Source organism: Oculina patagonica, chromosome 10 (genome assembly GCF_052425735.1).
Source record: "Oculina patagonica isolate OP01 chromosome 10, crgOcupat, whole genome shotgun sequence".
NCBI lineage: Eukaryota > Metazoa > Cnidaria > Anthozoa > Scleractinia > Oculinidae > Oculina > Oculina patagonica.
In genome coordinates, this window is record NC_135767.1 from 22,410,032 (window position 1) to 22,431,582 (window position 21,551).

Genomic DNA, 21,551 nt, shown 5'->3' on the forward strand with positions numbered 1-21,551 from the left:
ATTCGAGCAGTCACGCGCGCTTGTCGCGCTTTATCCAACTGCGTTGGGACATGTCACAAAGTATTTTACATTCCATAAACAGGCGTTTGGGTATGAATTGGGCAGTAAACACGTAAACTTTCAGTACAACGGAAAACACTGCAAGTAGTTGCACGGAACAGCCATGGGTTCGCCGGTTTCCGTTGTTGTCGCAGAAATTGTGGTACAAAACCTCGAGGAACGCGCCCTTGCAACTTGACCGCAAACGATACCGCTTTGGTTACGCTACGTTGACGATACTTTTACCGCCGTGCACAAAGACGAGATTGACAATTTTCACGAACACCTCAACGAACAGAACGACGACATTCAGTTTACCAGAGGGATCGAAGAAAACGGAAAAAATTATTTTCTAGACTGTCTGGTAAGCCGTGACAACAACGAACAACGAACTACAGTGTACAGAAAACCAATGCTTACTGACAGATTACTGGACGAAACATCCTACAACCCGACTTCCCACAGGGCTACGACTATCAAGACTTTGACAAGACGAGCGCAACTAGTTTGCGATACAGCCGATAGTTTATCTGACGAAAACAAATACCTTGACCGCGTTTTCCACAAGAACACCTACAACACTATTAGACGAAACACTCACCGAACTACTGAAACTACCGAAACTGATAGAAACACGACATTTGTTACTACAGCGACTATACCCTACATCAAAGGCACTTCTGGCACTTATGCGCGGATTCTACAACCCTACAATATCCGTGTAGCTCACAAACCTATAAACGGCGTTACGACATTTACTTACTATCCTTAAAGACAGGGGCGAACCTAACGACAGACAGGGAGCAATTTATAAGATCAAATGCTCCGACTGCCAGGCCTCCTACATCGTAGAGACCGGTAGAAACCTGACCACGAGACTGACTGAACACAAACGAGCGACGAGAAATGGTGATGTCAACAATCACATTTCTGAACACCATCGACTTACTAACCACAAATCGACTGGGACTCTGCTGAATGCTTCACCTAGAGTACTAACTATTTTCAACGACTCTGGAAAGCTGGTACACAAACTTAGAACAAACGCCTCTAAACAGATGTCAACAACTACCGGCACCTTACAAACGACTTATTCACGACTTTAACAGAACCGACAAACGGACCGCTAACAGAACGACTTAATTTGACTTACAATAGACGGAACAGAACGACTTAATTTGACTAACAATAGACGGATCGAAACTAACCAATTACTGTAAACAAACTTTACACGAGTCTAACATCATCGTTTGACAACAACTTTTCACTTGACTCTGAAGATGACTTCCGCTCAGGTTGTCGAAACGTCAGTCACCAACAACAGTTCTTCTCAGAACTACTCTCACCCGGACGATCATACATTACGACCAACAAGTAAACTGTCGCTAATTTTCAACGGGTATTCATATAGAACAAGATAATATTATCTTGTATAGAAGTAGTTTAGTGATGTCGTCGCAGCAAGAACAAACTGGGCCTTGGTTGATATTGGGTTTATTGAAAGTCCTTTTCGCTACATTACTGCACGTTTCTCACAAAATTTGCATCTAAAGAGCAGACCTGCTAACAAAATTAGTTTGTTTCTGTATTCCTTTGCTGCAATCATACAATATTGAATGGGGGGAGGGGAGTATTTTAGCAGAGTGTGATGAAATTTAAAAAACTAAAAGCGAAGTCAATGTGTCAACTACTTTTGTCTAAGCTTAGAGGAACACTAAAAATGTGCAAATCACAGAAAATTTAACAAAAGTCACATTCCAAATGTCCTTATAAATACTCACCGAGCGGAACGTTTACCAGGTTTTATCAGCAACGACTCTCTATGATCCACCGATCAACAAGTTAACTGTCGCTACTTTTCAGCGGGTCTTCATCGAGAACAAGAGAATATTCTCTTGTATAGAAGTAGTTTAGGGATGTCGTCGAAGCAAGAACAAACTGGGCCTTGGTTGATATTATTACTTACTACTTATCCTCATCGGGCCCATGAGGACTCTTGAGGCCGGTTGGTTGATATTGGGTTTATTGAAATTCCTTTTCGCTACATTGCTGCACGTTTCTATCTTGAAATTTGCATCTAAAGAGCAGACCTGCTAACTCTCACGATTCTGCCTTGAGTATAGAGATTTTTAATCTTTATACAAGACGCCCAATCTCACGGTTTTTTGGGAAAATCATTCTTGAATAAAATATTACCTTGTAATGGAATTCTAGTGCCATAAAGTGATAAACTAATAAAACTAACACTGTACTATTACAGTTTGTACCATACTGTCTGTTTTGCACTTCTGTTTATGCGTTTTTTGCTTATTGCTTAGTTCCAAGGCTTCTGTTAGAAATTTTATGCAGACGTTAAGTTAACCATTAACCGAACGTCAATTCCATGTTGAAAAAAGGTTTTGTCCAATCTTGATTGGAAAAAAATTAAGAATCCCACTACTTTTTGTGAATCTCCATATTTTTTTCATGAGTCTCTAGATTTTCCTTTATCAGGGGTTGGCAGTTCTGAAAGAAACCAAAAGATTCACATTTAATGCTGACTCGGAAAATGCGGTTTGAGTTTTGGCGTTTGGTGTTAGAGGTTGTGACAGTTTTAAGGTTGAGGTAAATAAAAACAAAAGAACCCTTGGGAATGTTGCCCAATATGGCTGTCGCTGAATTTCATTGATGCTTATATAAGATTGTTTTTCAGACGGCGGAAAAATATTTTTTTCCAACATGAAAGATAAGGATTGTTTCGTATATGAATAGCATTTATACGTGGGATAGCGGAAATTCCAGCCCATGACTGAGCAAGTAAATTACGTGAAAATCTACTTTCTGCCGTCGAAATTATAACCTCAAACGTGACGTCAAGCACTAGACACTTGCCGTTCGCGGTTAACATGTGTCTAATTACTTCGAGTGCTTTCACCTTTCATCAAGATTGGTCTAAGTACACATATTATAAATTTCCAATTCAGGATTCCAAAAACGTGAAAGTTCAGGAATGTCGCAAGTCAGGAGCGCATTTATGGGCTCCTGCTCAAGTCTAAAAAAAAAAAACCGTTTGCAATTTTTGTTGGTTCCATCCACTCCCCCTTTTAACTACGGTGAGGGTATGAATTTGCTTGTACGTCCGAGGGTCAACTGGGGAATGGGGTCTTGGGGTGGTTCAATACCGTAAAATTCCGATTATAAGCCCTCCCGCTTATAAGCCCCCCCCCCTCCCCGGTTATAGGCTCATCTATCTGGAAACAAAAAAATACGTCCGATTATAAGCCCTCCCGGATATAAGCCCCCATCTGCCGGATGACAGTGCTGAACACTGCTAAATGTTGCTTTATTATGCGTTTTTTACTTAAAAACGTATTTCGTTTAACACTACCATGGCTCATTTCAAAACGTTATTTTTATTCCGCTTATAAGCCCTCCCGGATATAAGCTCCTCCGTGTATAAACTCACCCAAAACCCCTTATGAACTCATATAAGCCCAGGGCTTATAACCGGAATTTTACGGTATGCAAGCAGGTGAAAATATGTTCTCTTTAGGTTGAGTGCAAACTATCAAGGGCGCGAATGACCAAGGAGCAGCTCGCACAGGCGCTTATCGATTGTGCTAGTAAAACAAGCATAGTATGCTTCTACTTAGTGGTGAAAAATAAAATCGATAGAGTGTTTTTGTTTTGGAACTATCGATCTGATAGTTGCTCTTTGCAAATTTGATGACCTTAAAACTAGCATAAAATGATATTAGCCCTCGAAGCTTCGCTTCTCGGGGTAACATTTGTTTTAAGAACATCACATTTCCGCGGGGCAACTATCAGCCGATAGTTCCTTGACAGAAACACTCTATTGTTTAAATATAATTTGATACTGGATAAATGACGAGCGAAACTGTACATTTGTCATAGATTTCGACGTATGAATTGTTTAGTTATCAACTTTATTCTTACAGTTAACTGTAGGGCTTTACATTATATGTGAATAATGTTAAAATGCAATTGCTATTAGTAATTTTATTTATGATACCGAGTACCAAAGTTAACCCATTGGCACCGGTTCGGGTCACAAATGGCCGTGACGAACGTTGCCCTGTGCATGTGTTCCACTTTTGACGGCATTATCTTTGACCAAAATAAGATATCATTCGACTCAATCTCTGCAGGAGGAAAAGATCTTTCCAATGAATCCGAGATTAGAGTGATTGGGTCAATTGAGCTTGAAATACCCACAAAAATGCTTAGAAATTTGAATAAAAAAACTCGGCGGAAAATTTCCTCACAGGCAAGAATTTTTTGATTGGATGCTGCTTTCTCGGGATTTCTTGAACTACAAGAAAGGCCAACAACTGCAGCAAAAGTGGAAGAAAAGAAAAAAAAAAGAAAATCGAAAAACAAATAAAAAAAACGAAACCTAAGCCAAACTTTGACTTTTATGCATGACCGAGCAGAAATGTCATAAAATGTGATGCTAGCGGCAAGAAAGGTATACCCTCATGTTCCTAATGCCGTTTCCAGTAGTTTGGAGTACATAAATCTCATACCAGTTATCTTTTCAGCTTTCGCTTTATTTTTAGTGGCAAGATTAATATTGTCTGTCACTTTAGAAAGTATTTTCCATAAATTGTAGTTGTTTACCTCAGTATAGTCGTTTTTTGCTTTCAGTTAAAGCGTGTTCAGCCTCATTAGTATCTAGCTCATAATTATCTTAATCCATTTATGCTATGCTGCCATATTGAGAGGTAACACGAGCTTTTCCTTTTCGATGTCTTTCTGGTCTCCACGCAAGACGGTTTTCAAATCTTCCATTTCCAAGTCTTCAACGACGCCACCCTCTGAAGTGGAGGGACGGGAGTCCGCGACACTTCCGGTCACTGCTGCGAGGCTAGAATCCCGTATGGGCGGAGCCTGATGGGCGACAGTCACATTAGCTTTGCGTCTCCACTTCCGAAACAGGATGGCGAGTACAATAAGAACAAGGGAAAAGACGAAGAACCCGCCAATGGAAATTCCCATGATGATCAAAGGTTTCTTGTACCAGCTCTTCGTGGGCACAGAAACTGGAACCTCAGTTGTGGTGCTCGTTTTGTCTGCAAGACAGTAAATGGCAGTGTTATAAGATCAGATGTTTTTTAAGTTGGCCGCTGACCAGGTAATGCTTGTTTTACATTGGATCTTGGGCTCGAGTCATCTAATTTGTTTTTTTTTTTCCTGTGTATGGTCAGTACATTAAGTTGCTATTTAAATAAAAGGCAAAGTAAATAACTGGTAGCACCCCTCTTTGAGGCCTGGCTAGGTCTAGGTCTAAGTATATAAGTCTATATGTGGCGCCAATACAGTGAAACAGCTGGACGGCGGATAACTGTAAAAGGCAAAATATGCCAATCAAACCTTTAGGATAAAGAATTACAAATTATTTTAGGATAAAGAAAGTGAAAGTTAATACCCTTTTTAAGGCCCAAAACCGAAAAAAGACACCCTATTCAAGGAGAGGAGAAGCGTTCCGTGACGACCCAAATTACGGCCAACCGCGCACGGCAAAACACAAATCTTTATAAAAATCACTTTACTACTACTTGAACGGTTAGTTCAGTTTTAAGATCCTTTTTTCGTTTTTTCGAATTTAGGTACCCTATCTAAGGATCACACCGGGAACACAATGCCAAAGGAGCAAAAATGATACCCTATTTAGGACCGAGAACCTCAAAAACCATACCCTATCCCGCGGCACATACCTATATAGCCCATATGTGAGTCCCCCTCCCCCGGATCGCATATTACTTACTAGTTGTTGTGCAGACGAAAGGATAAAGACTGTTGCATGGAACAAGGTATTGAATTCCGTTGTGTGCCATCACGGTACATTGCTGGCCCGTCTGCTTCCCACCTTTTTGTTCTTCCTGTCCAAGTAATAGATAATTTTTAGTTGCTTTACTCTACATAACTTAGCGTAATACAATAAATAATGACATTTTATAATATGAAAACACATACCAAGTCGGCTGCAGTTGAAACCCATATAGGCACAGGAGGACTTCCATCGGGTCTTAATGACTTTATTGCCAGGTTAATAAATTCCATATCAGCTAGTATAGACGGCGATGCCACATGTCCTCCGTAGTACTTTAGATAAAAGTGAAATACAGAAGTCAAATGATTAATCTGCGTAAAATTACAACAAGCCAATTATGTTCACATGCGTATGCGTTCAGTTAAAGATCATTTTCATCTGAAAGAAATCATCTTGGCTGAGGTTAGTCCCAAGCACAAGCTTAAATTTGCTCAGCTCAGCAGATTTGATTACTATATTTGCTTTATCTCTGTGGCTACCTTCAACATTTTCCTCATTGCCTGCCCCAACAAAATGTGAATGTCAAAGTGATATTTTTAATGGACCATTACGGGAGCATGTGCAGGTACTCCAAACATAGCATCCACATGGTGCCATTCAGTTTCTTTTCGGCCTATCTGACTAGGAGCCCTTTCCATTCGTGTGGAAAAATCGGTGAGAAGTTGCCGGCAAAGGTAACTTAGTAACATTTTTCAACAAGCACAATGGTACGGGACAGGTGTGTGCCATTTAAAAAACTTGCCAATGGAAAGGATCCTTCCATTTTATTTGCCATCTTAACAGCCGAGTATTTAATGAGAAGTATGGTAATAGTGTTCCGGCCTCAAGAGTCCTCATGGGCCCGATGAGGATAAGTAAGTAAGTAATGGTAATAGTGCGAAAAATAAAGCATTCCTGCAGAAAAGGAAAAAAGAGAAAGACCTTGGTAGGTATTCTTTTTTTTTTAGAAATGTCCCAGTGCGTCTGAAACCACTGGCTCAGTGAACTACAAACCTGGCAGTAATCCCTTGCTTCTTTAAACGTTCTACTTCCACCTCTAAACACAAAGCAGATTGACTCTACATTCAGCCAGTCAGCAGGACAGCCAACTAAAAATAAACAAGAAAGATTGATTAGTCAGTTGAAAATCAACTCGTCAATTCTGGGCCATGTAACTTTGACTGTACTTCGAAATTAAATAGCAATCGTCAAGTTTCTTTCTATTCTCTGTTGTACTTACTGGATAAAATGTTTTTAGGCGGCAACTTCCTGAAAGGTTTATATTCCACAGTGGACAGGGTGTAATTATCCTCTTTCTCGTAAATTCGCGAACCAACTGAAGACTCGTTTCCTACTCCCCACCAGTTTAGTGTTGCATCAATCGGGTCAGAGACTGCTTGGGTTGTTGAACTGAACTCGTAAAGATTGGACGGATTCTTTAAGTTATTTCTGTGGTATTCCATCGGTCCGTTGGACTTGATGGTCACACCGTAGTTCTGTCCACTGAGACCTTTGTTCAGATAGAAAGTGTTCAATTCACACTTCTGTTCTTTAAACCGAGCGCTGGAAAAGTCGTACTCGATGGAGTGCAACCCTGAGTTGTTGTAGAAGAAATTGTTTATGATCTCGCTTTGTACCTCAGAAAGTTTAATGGTGCTACCTCGACCCAGGTTACTTCCAAAGGCATTGTTCACAATGTAAACAAAGCTGTAATTGCGTTTCAAATCTTTCCTCTCTTCTACGAGTATTGTTCCATTTGCATTACCGGAGAACGTGTTGCCGTATATTAAGCCTCTTGGCAAGCTTGTTCCGTCGCTTCGCCCTAACTGCGCTTGAATTCCACCTAAGCGATTTCCAGAGATGAAGTTGTTGGCGAGTGTGAAATTGCTGTCCTGGATTTCTACAAAAATGGCGGCTTTTTTAGGCACGTTTGAGGGAGAAACAGGCGTGTCAGTGATTTTACAACGCTCGGTGGTGAAATGAGGCCGTACATCGCTTCCATCGGCCACCGAAGAGTAGCTTATCCCTTGATGGATGTTCTCACGGAAAACACTGTTGGAAATTCGGTGTTCTCCTGAAGAAAAAAATCGCTAGATCTTAAAAAACATTCTTGTCAAGAACGAATTGACAAATAATGAAACAGCGACTGAGTCAATACTTAAAAGAAGCATAAACGGAAAGAAAGAAAGCACTATGTAAGTAATTATATAAAATTGTACGTTTTGGCACAAGCCAGTTAAGTCTTGCTATCCTTTCCCCATGTGTTGTTCGTCCTTCGTATTCGAAGATGACCATAAGACATCTAGATTCTTTTAACTGGAAAGCTTAAGAGTGACTTTTACGATCGGCCAAGCAAAAATTTGATTTCATGGCAGAAATTGACAAATCGATTTTCTTCATTTTTTGCTCATTAATAGCTTTAAGATAGATAACAAACCTGATGTAGTTTGTTTCCCTTAGAAGTCTTCTAATTTTAAGAAAAGAAAGAAAATCGATTTCGGTGGTCGAAGTCACAAATTTCCTAACGTTTAAACCTGAAATTAGCTATTATGAACACTCATCGCGTTCGCTTACAAAACCGCGCAGAGAAATTTGGTCACTTCCTATCAACATAAAAACTCTTTTTCTTTCGCTAGAATATAATTTCAGGGCTTTAGCGCAACTCTTCCAACTGAAAAAAATGAACTGACGAGGAATGCTTTTTACGATAACAAAAATTTGAATGAAATAGTAATTTTCAACGGCAGTATTTAGCATAGATAGATAGATAATTTATTAGCGTGAAATAAGCTTAGCTCTACCGCTAGTTTACAGTTATTTCACGAAATTAAAAACTAAAATCTAAATTAATTAAAATATATACTATATAAAAATGCTAGCTACTATAGATAATATAATAAATATGATTAAAAAATTAAAAAATTAAAACATCCTTAATTGATTAACATCGCTATAAAAAGTCCTAAGAAATAAAAGTTACAATTTAAAACGTTAAATTTCGAATGTTGCGTATAAAATCCTTGGTGCCAGCTAGGCGGCGTACGTTCTCGGGAAGTGCGTTCCATTGTTTTGCAGCGTAATAACTGAAACGTTTAAGGCCGTATTTGGTACTATTCGCCTTAGGTAATGTCGAGACATTTGCACCTCGCAAATTGTAATAACTTCTTCTGATATTTATGGGACCTTCAATTTTTACCGGCGCTCTACCCTGAAAACAGCTGTTTATGGTAATTAACATGTCCTGTATCCTACGGGTTTCTTAAAGGAGAAGTTCACTCTAGAATGGCCATTTATTTTCTTTACGCCAATAAAAAGTTTACACAAAGATATGTCATTCTCCAAAATTTCAGCCTCCAACGTTCGCTATAACCCTACGAAATCTTTCCCGAAACTCGACAACTGGACGCCGCCATCTTGGAGCTGGTAATGTATGCGTGACGTCAAAGAGCTCAGCCTGAAGTTTGGCGGGAATCTTTTAATAGTCAAAACGCCTTGTTTTTTTGTATTTTTGGAGCTCTGTTTGAGCAAAATGGAGATTCACAAACAGGCATTTTGACAAACAAAAGCCACTACGAAGAAACGATGAGTTTCGAGTATTTAAATTTTACCGCCAAACTTCAGACTGAGCTCGTTGACGTCACGCATATATTACCAGCTCCAAGATGGCGGCGTTCAGTTGTCGAGTTTTGGGAAAGATTTCGTAGGGTTATAGCGCACTTTGGAGGCTGAAATTTTGGCGAATAACATTTCTTTATATAAACTGTTTATTGGCGTAGAGCAAATAAATGGCCATTCTGGAGTGAACTTCTCCTTTAAGGTCGCGCGGGACCCTTGCTCATTAATAAATTCATTAGCCAAATTTCTTGACGGAGTGCTATCTTGTAAAGCTTTAATTCACTACATTTTGAACATTGATTCCTCTAAAATTTAACAAGGATATTCGGGGATGATGGAATTACATCATGATTGTCCTTATACTGAGAGGTGATCGTTGTCTGTGATGTTACAAGCCCTTAAAAGTTTAACTGCAGATAATGCGATTTTGTGTCCAAGTTTTCAGCTAGCACAGCGCACCGAATTAAATGATTATATAGCCTAGTGATAAATCATAACCCCTTTTGTGCTATGGCTAGAACGAAATTTTCGATTTCAAAAACTGCTACAAGTTAATGGCTTCTAAGAGAGCAAAAATGTGAAATCTAAACTTTGAAACGTGCTATCTTCATTTTGAGAAGGAAATTTAAAAATTCGCTCTAGTCATAGCACAATAGAGTACATCAAGTTTATGTTCCTCGCGAATCAACTCTTGAAATTCTATATCGGCGGAGAAAACTTGGACACAAAATTGCAGGTTTAGAGGCTTCCGAAGACCTTCCGAATCAATGTTTACAACAACGTGTGATATAATTATTCAAAGCTGTGAATCTAATTATGATAATTCCCTATGTTCCAGCGCACGTGGCACAAAGCTGAGAACAATTACTAGTAATTACTTGTACAAAAGAGTTTAAAAACAAACATTCTCATGAATATTTCGTTTGTTGTCGGCTTCAGTCGTCCGGCAGTTCGTGCATACTCTTTAAATAAATACATACTAATGACTGCAAGGGTCCTGCGCGACCTTAAGTATTGTTAAGACCTATCCACTCTAACAAAGTCTGATAAGATGTAAAATTATCTTTATAAATTAATCTAAGTGCACGCTCGTTAACTTTTTCTAGCATGTTAGCGTTTCTGGTCCCGCATTGGTGCCAGACTTGGCTGCAATAAGTAAAATAAAGGAAAATAAAGGCGCGGTAGAGTGCTTCTTTGGTCTTACAAGGTAGAATATATTTAAGCCTATTCAGGGCATTCACTTGTCCTCCTACTTTACGATAAATATCCGCGATGTGGGCATCAAACTTGAGCCTGTTATCTAGTGTAACACCTAATAATTTGATTTCTTTTGAAATGGGAATTCGTTTATCCACACATTTAATCGGTTTATATCATAAGCATGTGGTATAACCCCAGGGGGGTACTTGCAGTATCCATGACGGGGAGTCCAACGTATTTTTTTGGGTTGAAAATTTACACCCTTGGTATTTTTTTGGGTCAAGAGATCTGTCATTTATTTTTTTAGGTCTTAAAGTCTGTTTTATTGAATAAATCAGTATCAAGGTGCTAGGTCTTGTACTTTTTGGGGTAGAAAATTTTGATGCCAGGTATTTTTTTGGATGAAAAATCTCAGGCTCATGTATTTTTTTTTGTTTCGTTTCCTCAGAAACGATACGGTATTATTTTGGCTTCGATGTGAACTATTTACACAGTGGGGGCTACTATCCAATCAGAAGAACGGTCGTAACCACAAAGTAAATACGTTTGACCGAAGGCAATTAATTTCGTAAAAACATGTTCTTCAAATATCGGAAACATATTCCTCAGCTTGATCAAAAAATATTGAGATTCGTTGCAAACAGAAATATCTGACGACTGCAATCGTTTTAAGTTTGATTAAAGCGTTGTATTGTAAGAAAACTAGAGAAAGCTCTCGTAGCGTTTAATTGTTAAGTAAACATTCTAGCGATTTTCTGAAACGGAAGTAAATTTCCACCAATCAGTGTTTGCAAGCGCAAACAAAAACGGGATGACTTGTCGTGTTTGCTCGCACGGGGCGCTGCTATTCAATCACAAGAACGGTCTTAACCACATAGTAAATACGTATGACCGATGGCAATTAATTTCGTGAAAACATGTTCTTCAAATATCGGAAATATATTCTTCAGCATGACCAAAAATATTGAGATTCGTTGCAAACAGAAATATCTAACGACTGCAATGGTTTTAAGTTTGATTAAAGCGATGTATTGTAAGAAAACTAGAGAAAGCTCTCGTAGCGTTTAATATTATTCTGAAACGGAAGTAAATTTCCACCAACCAGTGTTTGCAAGCGCAAAGAAAAACGGGATGACTTGGCGTATCTCATGTTTGCTCGCACGGTAGAGCTTAAGTGCGCTACAAAGAGAAGTGCATATTTGCAGGTGAGTCACAAAGTTAATTTCACTTCATGTAACAGAGGAATGTATAAATGTGGGAGATTGCCCTATTCTATTTGTACAGGAAAATTCACGGCATCTTCGACGTCACAAACAGCGCGAATACACGCAAAATTGCGTGGGTTCTCGCGTGGATGTACCCGGAATTGCGTGATCAGTGTCACGTCCGTCGCAAAAACATTCGAGTCTGCACGGAAAGTTGAGAACGAAAAAGAAGACAGCCAAGTTCTGTTCAAAGTTTAAATTTTGTATGGACAGTATCGTATAGCAAGGTGTGCAACTGCCGTGTCGAACTAAATTCGTCTCCTTAGTTGACGTAACGCTCAACATTAACTACCGCTGCAACTGCTGGAGCAGATTTCTGAGATTAAATTAATGATATAAACATCATTTGGATTATTCAAAGCCATCGCAGTCTGATCGAAACTCCACAGTATCGCCAAAAATGCAAATCGTTATTATCAGTGTTACCAATGCAAGGCTGTTACACTGACAACAGAAGCAACTTGGCTGTGTCTTGTTCTGTGGAGATAATTTTATATTTGCCGGGAGAGCGTGCAACGCGGATCGAGCAAAATACAATCCCGGTATGACTATATATATCATATAACATAAAACTTTCTTTAAACTTGAATTTTGCTTAATTAAAAATCCCGGTTAAAAATCTGTGTATGGTAGCTTTTTACATTAATTTGCCCTGGTTGTTTACGTGTCTTTGTAAAGTAACAACAGGCATTTGATTTTGAAGAAATGGCTTCGAAACAGTGTGCTTATCTCTGTTCTTGTCGACCAGGGTTTTGGTTTGCCTTGAATTTGGCATTTATTTGATTTGAGCATGTGATCAACTCAGAGAAGTATATACCTCAAGCTTTTTGTCAAAAGGTAATAATTTCATCTACGATTAAAGTGTTGTTTTGCATTTTATCAGAGATCAGTAGTCACAAAACACTTTATTTATGGAACTGATTTATTTTAGGATTGTTTGTTTCAAAAAATAAACCATTTTAATTAATTGCATTACTCTGATCTTGCATTTTACTCTTGTGGTTTGATGTTTCCCCACATTGATAGGAATATATGTAAATATTTTCTGTAAGTTATTTTTCCATTCATGTAACATTCAAAGTTATGCTATCAGGTGCCATTTCTAAGCAAAAAGTGTTCTGCAGAAATAAAAAATTATTTTAATTTTCACTCGATGAGTAAAAACGATTAAGGCAAGCTCCCTTCACTTAACTTAATTTGGAGAGAAAGACACATGCTATTTCTATAAAGAGAAATATTTATGTGTTACTTGAACTCTTGAAAGCCAAACTGCAGCAGGAGGTAGTTTATGTCTCCTTTACATAAAATGGACAGTAGGTGTTAAATGGGAATTTAAGTTACTACTGAATATGAAGTTCTTCTTTTCATTCTTCACTCGTGCATGAATAGGCCTTATTCGTATTCCCCGACGGCCCTGGGACGAGAGCCTTCTAAACATGAATGCGAGGCTAATGCGGGGTACTTTGCTCGAAATTGCAAAGAAACATATGGAAAATTGCGACTAAGTTGCCGAAAAACCTTAAAAATTATAAACGCTTTGAGGATCTTGAGCTAGGAGGTGATCTGCAGGCTAGAGGGATACCAGTGTCAATCAGAAAAATTAGAAGATCTGGTAGAACTGACCGAGAAGACTAACAAATTCCTTGAAGTAGTTGAATCGGGGTAGTGCAAGTCAGTCATCGAGTCGCAAGGTAATAACCCTAATCTGTTAATATTTGTTTTGATTGTACATCCGACTTGCCAGAGGCAATAGACTTAACTTGGAGAGATTTGTATTGCTATTATTAAAAAAAAAAGTAAGAATAAATGTCTGAAGGCATGCTGCGTATTGACTTCATATTTTGATCGGCATATTAGCAAAAACAACTGAACGAAATAATGGTGCATTAATTATTTACAAATTCGTTTGCTGTTAAATGCTCTCATTGTTTAGTTAAAAGAATAGCTTTTAACTCCACTGAACTGATTTCTTTCACACTCTGACTGCTATTTTTCTGTGCTGCTGCGAAACGTCTTTAAGAGAAATAGTAAATTTAATTTATGTTCTCGAACGCCGGTTCATTTAGCAAACTGGCAAAATCACAAGATCTAAACTTCCAAATTCCTTTCGCCCCTAAATCATCGAATGGTTCGAATAAAAGATAATTTTCTCAGCTCAGTCAAGTGAGGATATCTATAATTTAATGATCATTTAATATTCTTCCACGAAAATAGTCTGAAGCAGAACTGGATGTTTCAAATTAAAATCTCGCACGCACATTAAGATCGGAAAACTCACTAAATTACAAAGCAATTTACAAATTCGTTTTGGAGCTAACTACACACAATTTTTGAGTAAAAGGCTAGATTTTCATTTGGCTCAGGTGATGCTGTTAATCGTTTCACGCTCATTTCATGGTCTTCAGTGAAAAAAGTTATCACAGCGCTAGCTTTTGTTTACGTTTGTTACTGAGATATGTGCGTGATCAAATTTAATTTAGCAAGTTCCCTCTTCTGAACGCCTTAAACCTACCCCTAAAAACCTACTTAAATAGCAATATAAATATCCTCAAGGAAGTTTAATTCCTCGCTTAAGTCGGATATACACTGAAAATAAACAGATTAGCTGGAAACATAACCTGGTGTTGAAGTTTACTTCGCAAGTATTGCTGACTCGAAACCGTTCCCGACGATTCAGTGTAAATTTGTTAGCCTTCTTGGTCAGTTTTACCAGATCTTCTAATTTTTCTGATTGACACTGGTATCCCTCTAGCCTGCAGATCACCTCCTAGCTCAAGATCCTCAAAGCGTTTATAATTTTTAAGGTTTTTCGGCAACTTAGTCGCAATTTTCCATATGTTTCTTTGCAATTTCGAGCAAAGTACCCCGCATGAGCCTCGCATTCATGTTCAGAAGGCTCTCGTCCCAGGGCCGTCGGGGAATACGAATAAGGCCTATTCGGCAAATTCAACATACACTAGGACCTTCTCCAAATTAAAGTAAACCACAAACCCATCTCTCCTTAAGTGTTACACTATTCTCACCCTTCCGCAATCTGGAAACGAAACACTATTTCTTTTTGAAATAGCTGCTTGTTGAGTTCGCAATGTGAAGCTGCGTCGGACTCCCCCGTCATGTATTCTGCAAGTACTCTCCCCCCCCCCCCCCCCTGGGGGTATAACAGCATGTGGTATAACATTAATTTTTTTTCAATTCTCACTCAAACATGCATACAGATATTCTTATTAAACATACCTGAGAATTGGCTTGGGTTATTGGAAAGATTTTCACTTAGAGGGCATCAAACTTCGGCAAATTTTCACAGCATGACCGTAAACTGTTGAAATACTTCTAATTGCCAAACGCCAAGATAATGAATGTTTTAACCCCAAATGCTCGTCTTCCCTTCTTGTTGCCGAATGTTCCATTGTAAAATTCCCTTTTCAACGAAAGAGTGAGATAAAAAAGCCAACCTGGGTCAATTTAGGTCCATTTTGATCGCAAAACATCTTCGCCATTTTGCCACAAGATAAGATTTGTGACTAACGTGACATAATACACGTGACATGAAACACGATATTGTGACGTAAGTGAGTCTGCGCAGTAAGAGCTCTGGGGTCGAGAATGTCACGGAGTTAAAATAACGCAAAACAATTCTCCAGCACCGCCAACGCAGTTTGAGGAAGCAAATTGATCGTTCTGGAGTTCTGTACACACTTTCGTCAAGAGAAAAGAACCACGATAAAGGAAAATTGCTAAGGATGAAGATGCAAAAGGAATTTCGATTCGCTCTTAACAGTTGCTTTGTTGTATTTTGGAGCCAAGAAATGTTTAGCTGTAAGACAGGCTATTTTGATCGATATCACAACATTTTGTGGGACTACGATGCATTGGTAAAGAGGCTGCCTTCAACAACCCAAGCCAATTCTCAGGTATGTCTTAGATAAACATTTACATGTGTGTTTAAACGACAATTGAGAAAATTTGGAGTTATACCACATATTAAATAATTCCGTTGAAAACTGCCGTTTAATTCGACTTTCTAGTATCGTGAAAAGTATTCCCCACTTTTTTAATTATTTCAGTTCGAAGAGTTTTGCTTAAGCCCTGAAATTATATTTTAGCGAATGGAAAAGAGTTTCTCTGTTGATAGAAAGCATCCGAAGTTTTCAATGTGGCTTTGTTTGTGAACGCGACGAGAGTTAACGATAGCGAATTTCGGATTGAAAATTGTGTCACTTTGAGGCTCCGATCACGAAAACTGACTTTGTTTTTTTTTTCTCGAAATTAGAAGACTTCTGGGGGGGGGGAACAAAATACATCAGGTTTCTTATCTACCTAAAAGCTATTAATGAGCAAAAAAATGAAGAAATTTAATTTGATTTTTCAATTTTCCGCCACTGCAATCGCGGTTTTTATTTAAAGTCCTTCTTAAAGTGTGAGAGGACCTGCAGTATCTTTAGATGAACAGCCCAAGGACGAGCTTTGATAAATGTGCTGTTGGTGGCTAAAGGGATCTGATTCTTTATTGGTAAAATTATTCCTTGGTCGTAATGAAGGTTATATATAGGACTGTAACACGTAGAACAAAGAAAGAGCGGATGAATTCTTAAGTAAACCGTGCGTAGAAAAACAGAATGAGTGGAAATAGTTTACCTTTATGAGTACAGCGTCTTAATTCTAAATTGTCGATGTTCACATAGTTTCTGAGCCAATACTTTATGTACATTGCCGACTTGTTGTATTTGCCTTCAAACAGCAGTCTATACTCATCAACATCATTGGGAAGGTCAATAACAACTTTCCTCCAAATCCATACTTCGATGTTTTTTGCTTCCCATGTTAACTTTTGTTCAATGTTAGGATGTCTCCCTATGTAAAAAACAAAGAACAACATATATAAATTAAAAAATGTCTATGCGATCTTTGAATAATCTTGCCATGTTTGAGTACTTGTCGCCTCGTTCAAAGGATTTAAACAGTTAAGTATACCAAACTCGCTGAAAATGGCTTCACAGTAAATATCCAAAGGGTGATCGGCCTGCACGCAGACTTTAGTATTTAAGCCCGGATACCAAGCATCTGAGCCCATTTCTGAGCCCAGCTCCTGAGTAGAACACATTCATAGCGTAGCCAGAAGGCGTTTCGTCGAGCTCCGGCGTTATATTTCAACTCTACGTTCGGGATGAAGTTGGATCATAAATTGTATTAGTCTGCCGTCCCCTGCGGGTTTCAATACAAAATGATAAGTACAATTGACTAACCTGTTTGTATGTAGAGTGACAGTCCTGCTCTTCCTTGTTTACCCACGCGATAAAAAAACACTATGGAACATAACTGGGACAGTTTTGTGATACGAGGACTGAGGATTGCAGCGCGTCCAGCCTTTGTCCAGTGATGCCAGACATTGTTCGTTACCGATATAAAGCTGCTTTCCTGAAATGAAAAAAAAAAAAGAATCTAAGATTATGGGATTCCACTGTAAATAGAATACACAGCAATATTCATATTGCACCGGTGGTTGACTTTTAAAAGAAATCACGTGCACAAATTTCACTTTATTGCCAGATATATTTTCGTGTGAATCTCAGTAACCATAATTACTGACGTACCTTCTTCGGAGTGATATGAGTAGTCCGTTGCGTATTGCGGCCATGAATAACTTTTTTTAATTTTCCATGTTCTCGTGACGTTGACGGACATGTTAGTGAATGTCTGCCAGCCGCAAAAACCTGCCTGGAATGTACATGGCATATCTGCCGAGCAACAACAAAAGAGTCGATTGTAATAATCGATCTTAGTACAGGACTCGAATAATCATTTTTCCTTGAATAATCAATATTCCAGTATATTCAAGATCAACTGATGAGCCGGCCTCATAGGATAATAATCATACATCAAATAATCTATTATCTCACACCCCATCCAAGCTGAACGAACCAAACTGACAAACACGAGAGGACGCGATCAAATCAAGAAAGTGGTGCCAACGCAAGCGAACAGATCCACTCGAGCAGAAGAGCGCGACAGCGAGCCCCACACCCCAGCCAGCCGACGGACAGAGAGGGACACGACCGCCAGGGCGCCGGGAAGCGGGGACCGGCGGGGACCGACCCTCGACACCACGGGACCCGGCTCTAGCGACGGCGAGCCCCCCCTCCGGAAATATCCGGTTGTCCTGTAGTAGAAACTCAGCTGTATTCTATTGGAAATCCGCGAATCTGATTGGTTCTCCCACTGTTTTCTATTCGCCGATAGAAAACAGTCGCGCGCGAGCGTAGCTCTTTAAGCGGTAGATTTTCTTTATTTTTGTCTTCAAAGTGCATAATATTGTAGGTTTTGGACTGCAATCCTTTAGAGTTTCTACTAAAACAATTAGACTACTCGCCCTCGTCTCATATGAGCGATAGTCAACTCGGCTGCGCCTCGTTGACTATTTGCTCATAGAAAACACGGGCTCGTAGTCTAATTGTTAAATAGTCGTCAGGGGCAAAACTTTTCCGTTTGCCTACATTCCCAGTCTTTAACATCAGATCACTTGAGAGAGAAAAGCAGAGAAAGCACAAGAAAGTGCAAAATTAAATTCGCTATAAAATGGTCGTTGTTTCACTGTGAGATCTAAAGGAGCATCAAACAGCAGACATAATGAACCAAGGTACTCACCATCAATATTGACGTCTTCAACCTGAAATACCACTTTAGAACTCACATCACCACTCCACTGCACTAAAATTGCATTACTTGGTATGAATAACTCTTTAAGCACAAGAGCTGTTATTTCTTCATTCGACTTTTCCACGATCAAGTGGGTATTCGCAGCCTTGGTGGAGTCAAAGACCTTCAGCGTCTGTGAACCCTTGAAGAATAACAGAGTCAACTTGATTCCTTGGCCCTTGGGTACAGTTAAAACTTTTTCGCAATGTTCCTGTGCCATTGTGTTCTGAAATCTCGGGATGTCGAAATAAAGAAGTGTTTGATTCTTAACATTAGCAACCCGTTCCATATTGCATAAAAGTACCCGTCCATAGTACACTTGAGGGACATTCTCCACACTTGGTTCTTCAAAGGAAATGCCTCGTTGGTTTCTTGATGATTCAGAACTCTACCACCAGAACACTGCGTTGTGTTTGTAGAAAGCTTATACCAGCATCTCCAGTGTTGACAAATGTGCTATTATTCAGAAGAACATCAGCTCCTGGGAAATGAATTCGTAAGCCCCCGGAAGTAGCAGTTTCTTATTGCGATGGATTCCATCCTTGGTGTATTTGTTACTGCTTCTATTGCTGGGACAGCCTTTCCGTGTCGATTGCCACAGTGTGAAAACTCAACATGATGCAATACTGATTGCGTTTGGGGCGCGTTTACATCTCTGGGGGATATAAAACGCACATTTCCCCAGGGCACACCTTGACATTTCACTACTGCTAAAGTACTGCTGTAGTTGAACGTTCGCTGCTCATTGGGGCATTCATGTAGAAATGTTTCGTTTCCATTGCAGCGAAATTTCATTAGCCACGTCGCATTAAGATTCCGAGTAAGCACTTCTGCGTTGCCCTTAACAACAATTGGTGGGCCATATCCAAGCTGTCTACAGACTACTTCACTGGTGTTCCATATGTGAATGTTGCTCGAAGCAGAGACTGGCTTCCAAGAATTGTCATGGAACACTTCTGGCCTCCCCTCCCATGGAAAATCCCCATCGACAAGTCGTACAGGTAGACTTGAATCTTTATTACTACCGATAGGTTCCTTGACTGCGAATGTAACTGGTTTGGTAGACGTTCCGTGAGCTTGGAGCGCTCCAGCAACAAGTATGCTCATTCCAGGGCTTATCCTTGACCGTGACACCTGCTTCTATGGTTAGCCTGACGTTTTCTAGCACGGTTAAATCTGAAGTCACACTGTACGGACTATGAGACGTTTTGAGTGTTATAGACTCGAATAATCGCCCTGAAAGTACACTTCCTTGTTGTTTGAAATCGTATTGTTCGACTGCAGTTAAAGTTGGGCCATCATCGCTTAAAAGAAACGGCCACTCATCAGCGATGGCAAAGTCATAATTGTCATCAGAATCCGATATCCTGTCACGCACTTCACTCCCTATCGCTGTGCCCCACCAGTTATGTTTCGCATTCACGATGTCACGCGCAGAAATAGCGGGAACAAGAACACAAAGTTCCTTCAGGTATTTGGAGTTATTGAATTTGTTCAAGCGGAGCTCGGCTTCCTTGTGATACAGCACGCCTGAAAGAACTACCACGCATGAATCTCCAGCGGATGGCGAATAAGAAGAGTTGTGAGGAATGTTTTTGGACAAAGTGTTGTTATAAAAGGTAAACTCTTTATTCTGAGACGATGAACGGATGTCTTGTACCACTTGAAGAAGTACAACAGTCCCTGCTCTGTTTTGCGTGAAAGTGTTATTCGTAAACTTAGTGTCTTGGCCCAAGCAAAGCCCATCTATCACGCTCTTCTTTCCGCAATCGTTCTCATTGAACACGTTGTCTGCCATGGAAATGGTGCCATAAGCGGCTGTACCATCAAGAAGCACACAGCTTCCTGAATTGAACTCGAAATCGTTGTCATTTATGATAAAGGTATTCGCTTCTTTTTGAATGTCTGTAGCTATTACTGCCTTATCTGGGCAATAATTGGCTAAGAACTTGTTGCCACTGACAACCAAAGTTGGTTTATAGTACGCGCCTGAGAGTGAAGCAGTTCTAAGAGCGATAACGGAATCGCCTCGATTTTCGTTAAAAGTGTTATTCAGGAATACCCACGTGGTCCTTTCAGTTTCAGCCATGATTTCAACAGTAGTTCCTTGGTTGCGAAAGAAGATGTTCGATTCGAACTGTAAGGTGACAGGTACAGTTCTTCCATGAGTCCTAAAACAGAATACGGCTCCCTTCTTGTTCCAAGCGAATGTACTGCCAGTGACGAACAAGCTTAGAGACATTTCCCTATAGTAGCCTTCGATATATAGACCCCGGTCTTCACCGTTTGTAATACTTGAGTTTACAATGCGGATTGTGCTTTTGGTACCGGGGTGAATGTAAATGCCCTCGAAAACGCGATCCGTTGATGACACAGTTCTCAATGGTAAATTCTTTGGAGCCCGAGTACATCTTTTTAATTGAAATACCCTGCCTGTTCATTTCTAGATTTACTGAAGTGATCTTGACGACCTCGATACCACGCGGCGAAAGTCTGATTCCGAATTCGCCAAGAGTTGGTAGTATCCGTGTCAGTAATGGTAAGAGATTTCAGCAAGTTTCCTCCAATTAGGACACCTCCTTTGTGGCTGTCGATAATCTTAGCATCGAGCTATGTTGATCTCTCCACCGACGTAGTTAAGTTGCTCATTCTCTATAAAAGATGGAAAATAATTTTTCTTTAAAAAAGGCAAAAATACGTTAGCTTTTCCAAGACTCCATAATTGTGCAAAAGACACTTTTTCTTTAGACTTGTTGAGGTGCTCGTTTGGCAAATGCAAGCGCTGGCAAAGGAGGGTAATGTTTAAAAGAATAAATAACTTGAGAAAACGACGACGTGCGAGTTATTCTAATAATCTCAGTTTGCGTTAAAAACTGAAAAAAAAACGCCACGGACAGCCGCATGTTAGGCGATCACAGGGTCCCTTG

General features: G+C 39.6%; 1 pseudogene; it reads right to left on the reverse strand.

Annotated features, from left to right (window-relative positions):
* Window positions 1-4,743: 4,743 nt before the first annotated feature.
* LOC144667354 (protein bark beetle-like) overlaps window positions 4,744-21,551 on the reverse strand; it is a 29,455-nt pseudogene continuing 12,647 nt past the window's right edge.